Source organism: Macaca nemestrina, chromosome 1 (assembly GCF_043159975.1).
Source record: "Macaca nemestrina isolate mMacNem1 chromosome 1, mMacNem.hap1, whole genome shotgun sequence".
Lineage (NCBI taxonomy): Eukaryota > Metazoa > Chordata > Mammalia > Primates > Cercopithecidae > Macaca > Macaca nemestrina.
The window spans coordinates 111,337,284-111,350,254 of NC_092125.1; positions in this window are offsets into that span (position 1 = coordinate 111,337,284).

Genomic DNA, 12,971 nt, shown 5'->3' on the forward strand with positions numbered 1-12,971 from the left:
AAGTCTTTGTCACCTGGAGTGGTTATGAATGAGCATCACGGTTCATAGTTCACCTATGTGCAAGGGCCGGCCCTGGCCCTCATCTCTCGTTTAGTTGGAAGGTTCCCTACCATTTGTGTACTTTAGGAGCTAAACTTCTACTCCATTCGTGACAAATTGACCAAATGAAGGAAAGATGCTACTGAAATTTACAGGAGAAAAGGAGTAGTACCTGGGAGGTGCACACAAGATATAAATCTGAAAATCCTGCCAGGGTCTGTATTCTGTGTAGGCCTAATCAGGAACAATAAGGTGGACATCCACAAGGAATCAGCAACAGAAACAAGAGACACACACACCATTGAACATAACTGGGAATTGATGAAGGTGACATCACAGATAAGTGGATTAAAAAAAAAAGATAAGTCAACAAATACTATTGGAATAATTCTTCTACTGTCTGGAAGAAAATTTAAGATCCTCATCTCATACCACACAACAAATAATTTCAGAGGTTCTATAGGCCGGAGTTGAAGAAAAAGAATTACAGAGGGATGAAAGAGGTAAATATAAAAATGAATCCGGCCTGGCACGGTGGCTCACACCTGTAATCCCCAGCACTTTGGGAGGCCGAGGAGGGCAGATCACCTAAGGTCAGGAATTTAAGACCAGCCTGACCAATATGGCAATACCCCGTCTCTACTAAAAATACAAAATTAGCTGGGTATGGTGGCGTGCACCTGTAATCCCAGCTACTTGGGAGGTTGAGGCAGGAGAATCACTTGAACCCAGGAAGCAGAGGTTGCAGCGAGCCGAGATCAGGCCATTGCACTCCAGCCTGGGCAACAAGAGTGAAACTCCATCTCAAAAAAAAAAAAAAAAGAATCCATTAAAGAAATGACAGAAAATAAAGGTTAATATTTATCTGAACTTGGGGACAGGGAAAGATACTTTTAAAATAAATTTTTCTTCTTTTTGAGACAGAGTCTCGCTCTTGTCGTTCAGGCTGGAGGGAGGGCAGTGGCGTGATCTCAGCGCACTGCAACCTCCACCTCCCTGGTTCAAGCAATTCTCCTGCCTCAGCCTCCTGAGTAGCTGGGATTACAAGTGCCAGCCACCACGCCTGGCTGATTTTTGTACTTTTAGCAGAGATGGGGTTTTGCCATGTTGGCCAGGCTGGTCTCAAACTCCTGACCTCAGGTGATCTGCCCACCTTGGCCTCCCAAAGTGCTGGGATTACAGGTGTGAGCCACCTCGCCCAGCCAAAAATTTTTAAAAATTGAATAGACTTGACTACATACAAATGCAAAATTGTGTGTAAAAAAAAAAAAATCATACAATTAAAAGGCAAACTATCTAGGCTGGGCACAGTGGCTCACACCTGTAATTCCAGCACTTTGGGAGGCCAAGGTAGACAGATGACCTGAGGCCAGGAGTTCGAGACCAGCCTGGCCAACATGGTGAAACCCCGTCTCTACTAAAAATACAAAAATTAGCTGAGCATGGTGGTGCATGCTTATAATCCCAGCTACTTGGGAGGCTGAGGTGGGAGGATTACTTGAACCTGGGAAGTGGAGGTTGCAGTGAGCCGAGATTGTGCCCATGCACTCCAGCCTGGGGAACAGAGCAAGACTCCATCTCAAAAAAAGTAAAAATAAATGAATAAATAATAAATAAATAAATGGCAAACAATCTAATAAAAGCAAAATATTTCCAACAACTATGATTTCAACAAATGACGGAAAAGACATTAATATTCTTCGTATATAAAGAGCTCATACAAAGGGATATGAAAAATGTAAATGCCTGAGTTGAAATGTAAATATTTCATATACACAGAATATGAATACAAAAAAATTTTCATGAACTTATGGAAAAACTCATGCTAACTCGTAATCAAAGAAATGCTAAGTTAATTGTATTTTTCATGAGGGCCTGGTCCATGGCAAACACTTGGTAAGTATTTGTTGACTTGCTCAAATTAACAAAGAATAAAAAATTTCCAGCGTTCAATGTTAGTATGTGTGTGGTCAACTGAACACTTTCATATGCAGCTTGTGGGATTACATACTAAAGCAGGGATCAGTAAACAATTTCTGTAAAGGGCAGATTGTAAATATTTTTGGATTTGCAGGCCATACAGTCTCTATTGCAACTACTCAGCTCTGCCACTGTTGAGTGAAAGCAGTCACAGACAATACGTAAATGAATGAGCATAGTTTTGCTTCAGAAATACTTTATTTATGGACACTAAAATGTGAATTTCATATAATTTTCACATGTGATGCAGTATTATTATTCTGTTGATTTTTTCCCTAAGCATTTAAACATGTAAAAACCATTCTTAGCTCATAGTCTGTACAAAAACAGGCCACAGGACAGATTTGGCCCTCGGGTCTTAGTTTGCCACCCTGTACTACAGGAACATTTCTGGAAATTAATTTGGCACTAAAAGCAAGAGGCTTTTAAAAGGCTGTCTGTATTAAAATAACCAAGTATAAATACGTTTTTAAATAAAAAAAATTAACTGTTCATACTCTTTGCCCTAATTGCCTTAATAATTCCCTTTCTAGGAATAAGTTACAAAGCAAAGGGAAATGGAGAAACTTGGACAGAAATTTATACAAAAAACATCTAAACACAGAGCAGAATAGGAATGGTTAAATAAACCTTGGTACATTCATATGATGAACTATTATGCAGACATAAGTCTTTCACAGAAACATTTTATCATATGCAAGAAATGCTCATGACATAAAGTTATATGAAACAGTAAGATACAAAATGCATACATGATCTTATCCCAATTTTGCAAAACATATCCATACATACAATTTATATATATAGACAGAAACATGTATGTGTAGAGAAAGGATGGAAGAAAATGCAATAAAATGTGAAAAGTGCTCTGGATGCTGGGTTTATGGGTGATTCAAATCTTCTCTTCTTTTGTTCTAATTCTCCACAATGAATAGTTATTAATTTTGTAATCAGGAAAGTATATAAATATTATGTCTAAAATAATTTGGAAAAAAATCCAGAATCAGAAGTTCACACAGAATAGTCAGAGAAGCAAAAAAGAAAAGCTTTCAAAATGCAACCTAGATGTAAAAATCTGACAAATATCTGCAATGAAAAACAGACTCAGGCAACTGAAAGTCGCCAGCGTCTAAAATTCATGCAAAATCACCACAGGAAGAAAAAAAAAAAGTTCTGATCAAAAGCAGCTGAGACCTGGAATCTACAACTGACCCTACACTGAATGTATCCAGAAAAAGAAGCATGAGATTAAAGAGCTGCCGTAGGTCCTGTGCACAGTGTGGCTCGGGGACTCGCGGGGTTTCCTTTTTCCTACCCTACAGCAACCCACCTTCCCCCAAACAAAAGACCAAAAAACAACCTTCGGTTCACACTTTAGAAGGATGAAATTCTACAGCTAACACTTGCTTCTTTTGTTTCATTATTGAAGAAGTATGACTTCCAAGTGTTCACAGCCACTTACACCTTGATGCATTTTTCTAGAAGGTGAGAGTGACAGGAATGAGGATGAGGAATTTAAGAAAACAGAGGGTTCCCTTTAGCGGAGTTCAGCTATTTCACAGTTTGGTCTATGAACCTGACCTACACACAATTAGCGAATAGCTGTCATTTTGGGAGTTTACTGTTTCCCAGTTGATATGCCATGTCTTTCTATCTGTTGCTTCATTTAATGCTAAGAAGAAGCCAATAAGGAAGCCTTTTCCCACTATTATCTAAGCAGTTGTCATACCAGAGAAGACATACCAGATAAGACTTTAGAGAGGTCAAATAATTTGCCCAGGGTCACGTTGGTAACTAGAGTCAGAGCCAGGTTTCAAACCCACCTCCGAGTCTGTGACATCGCTGGCCAAAATACTTCTAAAACCAGATTTGAAGGAGAGGCAGGGAGGAGCACCGGTGTTCTCATCACACACACCTGGATACAAGGCTTGAGGTATAGTTGGGCAATGGTTTTTTCCGAGCCCCAGTATTTTTCACTTATAAAAATGGTAGTAATAAAATCTCTCTCTCAGAAGTACTGGAAGTTCAGAGATTAATACAGGGGAAATACCCAGCACATAGTAGGTCCTCAATGATGGTGGCTATTAGAGGAACAGAGCTACTAATAATTTCCTTTGCTAAGTCACAACAGGCACAAGGTCTCTACCAGGAAAACAAAGGAAAATTAAGGTGAGGTAGGGAAATAGCTTAGGTAACTTGGGAAAAGGGCTTTTCTTCCCTTCATTTCCCAGAGAGCTTTAATTCTTTGCTTTTCTATTTACAATAAGAGAAGCATGTTTGGGACAATGGATTAGAAATGGAGGTGCTTTGTGGCATGTTTATGCTTTCAAAATTAAGTCTAAACTCTTTAAGACCACAAACCACTGTGCACGATGCTTTTCTAGAAGGGTAGGAGGGATAAACATATTCCTATAGGAAGACTCAGTCTCACAGAGCCCATTAGATGAGCCAAAGGAGAATCTTCTACCCACAAAGAGGAAAGTGGTAACGTCCTTCACTTCCTTTGTGGTTTTAATCTAAACCACAACTCCTCCCTTTTAGTTATAAGTCTTTTCTTTACATACATTCAGATGTGTGTTAGGTTTCTTCCATCTCATCTGTCACTCCTTTCCCTGCCACATGGGGAAATATCATAGGCTTCTCTTCCTCCAAGGAAAGCTTCTCCAGCACACAGGATTGGTTTTGAGGGGCTTTCACAATCCATCTATTCTATCCATAGCTGCCTGCAATGAGAGTCTGTTCCCCAAGACCTCTGGAAAACTCCAGAGTTCTTCCAATGCCCAGGCCTGTGGCATGGAGGCAGGGAGGATGAATAAACATGTTGTACATCGCTTAGGCGAAAGAGGGAAAGCCTTCTGTCTGAAATGAATGAGAACATCAGAGTTTCCAGTCAGAGATGAATGGAGGAAATATAATGTCTTGTTTTTGCTTTTTAAGAGAAGAGGAAGAATGAATGAAAGGGGGAATAAACACAATGCTCAAGCCAAGGAAAGGAAAATCAGAAAAACCCAAAGTGATAGGAAGGTGGGTAGACTGCTTGCTGCCTCCTAACTGCTGCTGTGGTTCGAGTTAATATTTGCCAGACTTAGCATTCCTGTGAGTGCCGTTGGGATAATGGGCCCCACTCAGCATCACGTGAGTTCTCCATCTCAGCCGAGGGACAGGATTTCAACCATATCACACACAGCTCTCATTACTTGCAAGGAAATGATCTTACTGAGGAAAGCAGCCCAAACCATAAACACATTTACTTAAAAAGGCAAAGCTGTTAGGTGTGCCCCTATTCATGACTAATACAGTGTGCTAGTCTCAGTTTCTGATGCCCAAGTCCAGGATAGCATTTTCCAGCTTGGGTCTGAGAGTCCCTTTAGGACATGGGCTATAAGAGGGACACCTTCAGGTTTAACTTCTTGCTAGCAGGGGGGGAACAGCAGTCATTTTCTAAGGAAGCATTTATTAAGCACCATCTGTGTCAAGCAGTGTATATATTCCGTAGAGTAGAGAAAGGAAATTCTCTGCATTTGAGAAGTTCGTGATTTTGTCAGGGAATGAATATGCCAAAAATCAAAATGCTAGGGTTAGAAAGAACCCTAGGAATCATTTGATCCATTCCTGCCTCACCTCTCCTTCCATCTTTTAGATAAAAAAATTTGAAATCTATGGAAGTTGAATGGACTGCCCTTAGTCACTCAACTAGCATATTAGCAGAGATGAAAACCAAGTTTCAGCCGGGCACAGTGGCACATGCCTGTAATCCCAGCACTCTGGGAGGCCAAGACAGATGGATCAATTGAGGTCAGGAGTTCGAGACCAGCCTGGCCAACATGGCAACCCATCTCTACTAAAAGTACAAAAATTAGCCGGGCATGGTGGTGGGTGCCTGTAATCCCAGCTGTCTGGGGGACTGAGACAGGAGAGTTGCTTGAACCCGGGAGGCGGAGGTAGCAGTGAGCCGAGATTGTGCCACTGCACTCCAGCCTGGGCAACAGAGCAAGGCTTCATCTCAAAAAAAAAAAAAAGAAAGAAAACCAAGTTTCATGACTCCAAGTCTGGGTCCTTTCCCTCATACTTCACATATAATTCAAAAGGAATAACAAGAACAAATAACTACACAAGTTAACATGATACAAACCATGTGCACAGAAGTGTCATGAAATGCAAATTAAGGGAATGCAAAGTCTGAATTGAGTTAGTCCAGAAAGGTTTCTTTGGAGGAAGTTCTGAAGGATGCCAGGGGTAGGAAATTGTCAGAAATTCAGTTTAATTCAACAACCATTTTCTGAATGCCTAGTAGAAGATTGAGTATCCCTTCTCCGATATGCTTGTGATCAGAAATGTTTTAGATTACTTTACATTTTGGAATATTTGCATATACCTAATGAGATATCTTGGAGGTGAAATCCAAGTCTAAATACAAAATTCGTTTATGTTTCATATGCACCTTATACACACAGCCTAAAGGTAATTCTATTTTTTCCTTGAGGATACTGAATAAACTGCTTTCTGACTGTGACCTGCCACATGAAAGTCAGGTGTGGAATTTTCCCTCACGTTGGTGCTCAAAAACTTTTGGATCTTGGATTTTTGGATTAGGGATGCTCAACCTCTATATGCAAACACTTGACATGGAAGGAGGAAGTCCAGTAAGATGAGTATCACGTGGTTCCTGCTGTAAAAGAAAGCAGTACTGACTAAATTAATGGGGAACGGGGAATAATTGAAGTCAGTCACACAGTCATTCGCCAGCAGGAGGAGAAATGCAGACAGACTTTTGGAAATGCCGTGATGGCAAACAGAAGCTGGCCCATGAAGAGCTATTCCTTGAGAGGGAAAACTCAAATCGTGTTAAGGTTTCTGAGGGGAAGGTTTTCTACATCTAAGCTGAATAAAAGGGGAAATAATCAATTAACTCATGTATCAAAACTAATTGGACTTTGTCTTTACAGACATAATGTCTCCATTTGTCATATCAATTATAGCCACATTCATTCAGAGCTTGATATCATGAAGACATTTACACACACACACACACACACATACACACACACACACACAAACACAAAGATATTGGTAGAAAAACTTTAGAAGCACTGCTCCAAAGTTCAGATGGTAGACTCGTAGAATGCCAAAGACAAAAGGGGTCTTAGGAATCAGTTGATCCAACATACCATTACAATGGAAAGATCCAGGTCCAGAAAAACAAAACACAAAATTATCTTTCCACTAAGGACAGCAAAAAGGGTTGGGCCCAACTCTAGAGACACTTTGTTCCAGCTCTAGTGGTTATGTTTTCTAAGCCAAAAATTGAGACACAAAATAACAATGGAACAGAGTACTTAAAATAAAGACAAAAGATTACTGTGGTCTTAGATGATACCTCCAGAACATTCCACGGCATTCGTCCTTTTGTTTGCCAAAGACACATTCCAGAAGAAAATCACACTCTACTCAGTCATGAGTGCCTTCCATAGTCATAAAAGAAGAGCATCAGCATCTGTCTCCATCCAAGAAAAGAAAAGCCACAGGGACTGCAGCAAGTCTTTGATAAACAAAAGGAGATGATAAATAACTGAAGACCATCAGTTCGTAGGCCACCAAGTTTTCTACGGAGCCGAGCATGTGCAGGGCTCAATAAATTCTAAATATAAATTATCAAAAGCTGACGATGACCTTGGCTAGTGTACTCCTTGGGTATCGTAAGATACTCATGCTACAACTACTTAAACCCAGTTTATCTGTAGGCTTGTCCAAATGCAATTCAATTATTGTAATATCTTGATTCGGTCACTTCTGATTATTCAAAAGCCAGAAACAATAAAAAAAAGTTAGCATACTAACTGCAGGAAGCTTTATGAATTTTCTTGCACTAAAATAATCATCCAAAGATTCATTAAGCCCCGTCCACACAAAACAATATAATGATGATACTTTTTGTATCAACAGATATTTCTCTTTTGATGGTAATAGATAGATGCTGCAAATCTATTACCATCAAAAGAGAAATGTCTGTTGATATAAAAGGTATCATCTTTACATTATTTTCCACACTGTAGGCTACTTAAGTGAGGAAACTTACTGCTGGTCGTTTGTCACTTTCTCACCCGCCTCCTCTAGTGACAAGAGACCAACAGTAAGTTTCCTCACTTAAGTTCCCTACAGTGACTGGAACCTACCAGCTTGGCTTCTTTATTGCTGGTATTGAGATAAATCGCCACACAGAAACATCATCTAAGAGTTAATCAGAACAGAAAACCCAGGAAGATTCAGGACCCACACTGGATATCATTATTGTCATAAGTCAAGCAGCATTTCTCCTTCATTATTACCACATTTCATTACAATACATCACCACAATGTTTAGTAATAGTTTTACAAGAAAACAGACTTACAAAGCGTTGTGCCTTTGGTTTCTATGTAGTGAATTTCTCATTATCACTTTCTGTCTTTGCTTAAACTGAAAAGTGAGTGAATTGACCTTTATGAGTCAGTGTGCACTCTGGTGTTTTACCAAGATATAATACCTTTAAAATTATATATTTGCATATGCATAGAATATTCCAGAAAGATATGCAAGACTGATTATCTCTAGAGTGTCTGGGAGATGGGGGAAAGGTGGAAGGGGCCTTTTCACTTAGATATTTTTGTGAATTTTATACTTTGTGCAAGTATCATCTACTAATTTTTAAAAATTATGTTAACACTTTTTAATGAATAAACAAAAATTCTTGTTAAGGTTCTTAATCCCTGAATATATTTCATCAGTGACCAAGATTAAATAGCAATGATTTCCAAAGGGTCAAAGGCATTGGCTCCATTCTGATCTAGCCTGTTTCTTATTCCCCCACAATGCATCATGTGGCATGTTTTCTTTTAAATATTCATAAAAGTTAATTTGAAAAAAAAACTGAGAATTTTATGTCACTATTCAGAATAACTGGAGATTCTTAGGGTGTGCCAAAACCACAGCTGTGAATCACTGAAATACAGATTCCGAAAGTGTTAGGTACATTTTTAAAGATTTGCAGAATCCAGTGATGTATAAATGCATATAAGTTCTATCTGGTTTATTCTAATTCTCTTGGGCTTATTAAATTCAGTGACCAATTATTTGAATATGCACACAATGATCTAAATTATAACATAAGGTTGAAGCATTAAGTAGATAAATATGGTGAATGGTAAAGGCATCTATTGCAGAATTTTTAAAAAGCACTTTGAAATGAGAGGAAAGAAAATCTCTATTCCCCATCCTTCCTCAAAATCCATGTTTATTATACTTGTGCTACCTAGAAACTTTGAAGTTTTTAACATTAAAAAAAAAAGAAGCATGATGTAATGGAAAACACAGGACTACAGAACCACACAGAGTTGGGTTCAAATCATCCAATCAGTTGGGTAACTTCTGACAATTCATTTGGCTCTTACTCCTTGAACACCTGCTACATTGCTGGCACTTAGATTGGTGTTGGGCACTGGGCAAAAGCAGTGAACAAGGCAAAAATGAGCTTACGGTTTGGTGAGAAAGGCAGACAATGAAATTATATTAAAGTGTATGAAGGGAAATTACAAGGAGCTGTGTCAGGAAACTAACATGGTCTAGGGATCAGAAGTAGCTTTCTAGAGGAGTGATGCTTAAGGCAAGACCTGAAGGGTAACACAGACTTAGTTGGGTGAAGTATCTCCCTCATCTTCAGGACCTTATTTGTAAAACAGGGACTGTAATAGCTGCCTTAGAGGGTTTTTTGAAGTTTTAATGAATTTGACATTTAAAGCATTTAGCACAGCATCCAGCACATAGTAAATGCTCAATAAACATTAGCTATTATTATTTGTCCTTTTTGTACAGTCTTCCCTGGTTATATATGAGTCAGTCCTCAAAGGTATAAAGGTTACAAAGTGCCCCTCAACAATATATTTATGTTTTCCTATACTTTCTACGTGGGAGTCAAAGGGTAGAGTAGACCAAGGACTCATCCTGTCTGCAAAAATGCCTTTGGCTCAGAGCTGTACACTCACCTTGGCCACTGAGGTAGGTCCCCATATCTTTTTTGTCACAGGGTTAACATGCTATGTGAGTCAGATCTAAAATTTTGGCCCCTTCAAAGGCTGCTGGGTCTCCCTGTTTAATCAGACATGAAACAAATCGCGTGCTGTGGCAGAGGCGTACAAACACGCTTTAATTACAATATTGTAACACCAATTAGAGATCTATCTAATCGAGGACTCGGCACTTCCTGCTCGGATATTACTCCCATGTTGGGATAATTACTGCTAATTAAGCTTGGAACTAATTAGGCTAAATGATCTCATTTATACCAACAAAGATGACTTCTAGGAGTTCATAAGAAAAACTAGGGTGATTTTATCATTCCTGGACTATTTGGCATTTCACACTGGAAATAAAGCACCTTCCCCTGACATGGAGGTGCACAGATGGTTGGTTCCTCCGGAATTCTGGTCCTAAATGGCAGTAGGTTCTTCATTTGTCTACACAGATTCTCCTACACAGTGAAACAAATACTGTAAGAACACTGTCCACTCAAATCGCACTACGTTCTTCCACAAATGACAACTGCAGTCTCAGGAAGGGGCTGCCACTGAGAGTGGAGACAGTGGCAAAAGCTGACCCCCACACAGCCTTGTCCAGGGTGCCTTTTGCCTTGCAGTGACATTTGCTAGACCTCAATATTCTTACCACAGTCATCACAGGATAGAGTGATGGGTTTGAGGGTCAGATGGGCCTGGGTTTATGTAAATGAGTCTACCTAAGCCTCAGTTTTCTATCTCTAGAGTGGGGATAATAACAATGTCATATAGTGATCCTGCGAGGATTAAAGAGGAAACACATATAGAATGCAGGACAGTACTTGGCACATAGTAGCCCTCAATGAACCCTCAATAGGATTTTTTTTTTTTTCCTTCAAGGCACCATAATATCCACCTCTGAACTAAGCTCCACATCTTATCTGTCTTGCTACTCTTTTATGGCATAGTGCAGTGATAGCGGGAAAAAAACACATTACTGAGAGTTAGGAAATCTAGTTAAGTTCAGGTTATCTCTAACTAACTAGCTGTGTGGCTTAAAGAAGTCACTTCTCCTTCCTGGAAAATAACAATATTCACTGCATATAGTGAAGCAGGCATTGTGTTGAATGTAGTAAGTGAATTTTCTGACCTAACCTTTACAGCAATGCTCCCCATTTTGGAGATAAGGAAATTGAGACCTAAATAAATAAATAATTTAAAACAAAACAAAACAAACCCTCACTTTTATTAAATGACAAGGTCAGGAAGTGAACCCCGGTCTCATTCCGGAGCCTATCCTCTCAATCATTGACCCACCGAATTGCTTCCACTCCCTTTTGTAACTGAAGGAACCGGGGAAAACACCTTCGAGAAAGAGCCTTTCAACCTTATCCTTTTTTTTTTTTTTTTGAGATGTAGTTTCACTCCTGTTGCCCAGGCTGCAGTGCAGTGGCCTGATCTCAACTCACTGCAACCTCTGCCTCGTGGATTTAAGTGATTCCTTCCTCAGCCTCCCAAGTAGCTGGGATTACAGGCGTGTACTACCACGCCCGGCTGATTTTTTTGTATTTTTAGTAAAGATGGGGTTTCACCGTGTTAGTCAGGCTGGTCTTGAACTCCTGACCTCAGATGATCCACCCACATGGTCCTCTCAAAGTGCTGGGATTACAGGAGTGAGCCACCGCGCCCGGCCTCAACCTTGTTCTTAACGATATTCATCAATTATTAAGTCTTTATTGTGTGTCTAATAAGTCTTCCATCCTATGGAGAATAAGATGCTCACCCCAATACAAAACACCATGACAAATAAGGCTAATAAGACATTCCACAAATATGTGGGTACACAAACACATATAGATGTTCTTTGCTGGATTGTTCCATCCGGAGAAACAAAAATGAATGACCAAAGCCCCAGCTTCTCATCTTAAATGTTACCACCGAGAACTGAATTCTTCTACCTGTGGCCAGGTGTAGCAACTCATGCCTGTAATCCCAGCACTTTGGGAGGCCGAGGTAGGCAGGTCACTTGAGGTCAGGAGTTAAAGACCAGCCTGGCCAGCATGGCGAATCTCCATCTCTACTAAAAATACAAAAATTAGCCGGGTGTGGTGATGTGCATCTGTAGTCCCAGCTACTCAAGAGGCTGAGGCGGGAAAATCGCTTGAATCCAGGAGGCAGAGGTGGCGATAAGCCAATATCGTGCCACTGCACTGCAGCCTGGGTGACAGAGCAAGACTCTGTCTCAAAAACAAACAAAAACTTCTACCTGTGAATCTTTCCTTCTAAAGAGGTGTTAAGGTGATCAGAATGCATACTGGCTGGTCACCTATGGTCAGCTCAGGTCAAAAGTTTTCCCAGCCAGCAGAGCTCTAGCCTGTCCTGGAAGTGATGTCTATCAATGTTAGGAGAGGTTGAAATGGAAACACATTGGTCACTTACCTCTTAGGAGCCTTTTCTGAGAAAGTCTGCTCCACACCCGGCCTTTAGTCTTATACCCCACAAGAATGTAAACTCCAGGACAGAAGTGTGTTTTATGGTGTTTTATCTGTTTTTTTGTTTGTTTGTTTTTTGTGGGTTTTGTTTGTTTGTTTGTTTGTTTTTTGAGACAGTCTCACTCTGTCGCCCAGGCTGGAGTGCAGTGGCGCGATCTCGGCTCACTGCAAGGTCCGCCTCTCAGGTTCACGCCATTCTCCTGCCTCAGCCTCTCGAGTAGCTGGGACTATAGGCACCCGCCACCACGCCCGGCTAATTTTTTTTTTTTTTTTTTTTTTTGTATTTTTAATAGAGACGGGATTTCGCCGTGTTAGCCAGGATGATTTTGATCTCCTGACCTCGTGATCTGCCCACCTCGGCCTCCCAAAGTGCTGGGATTACAGGCATGATGTTTTATCTCTTATCCCCGAACAGGGCCTGGCTGATAGTAGAGG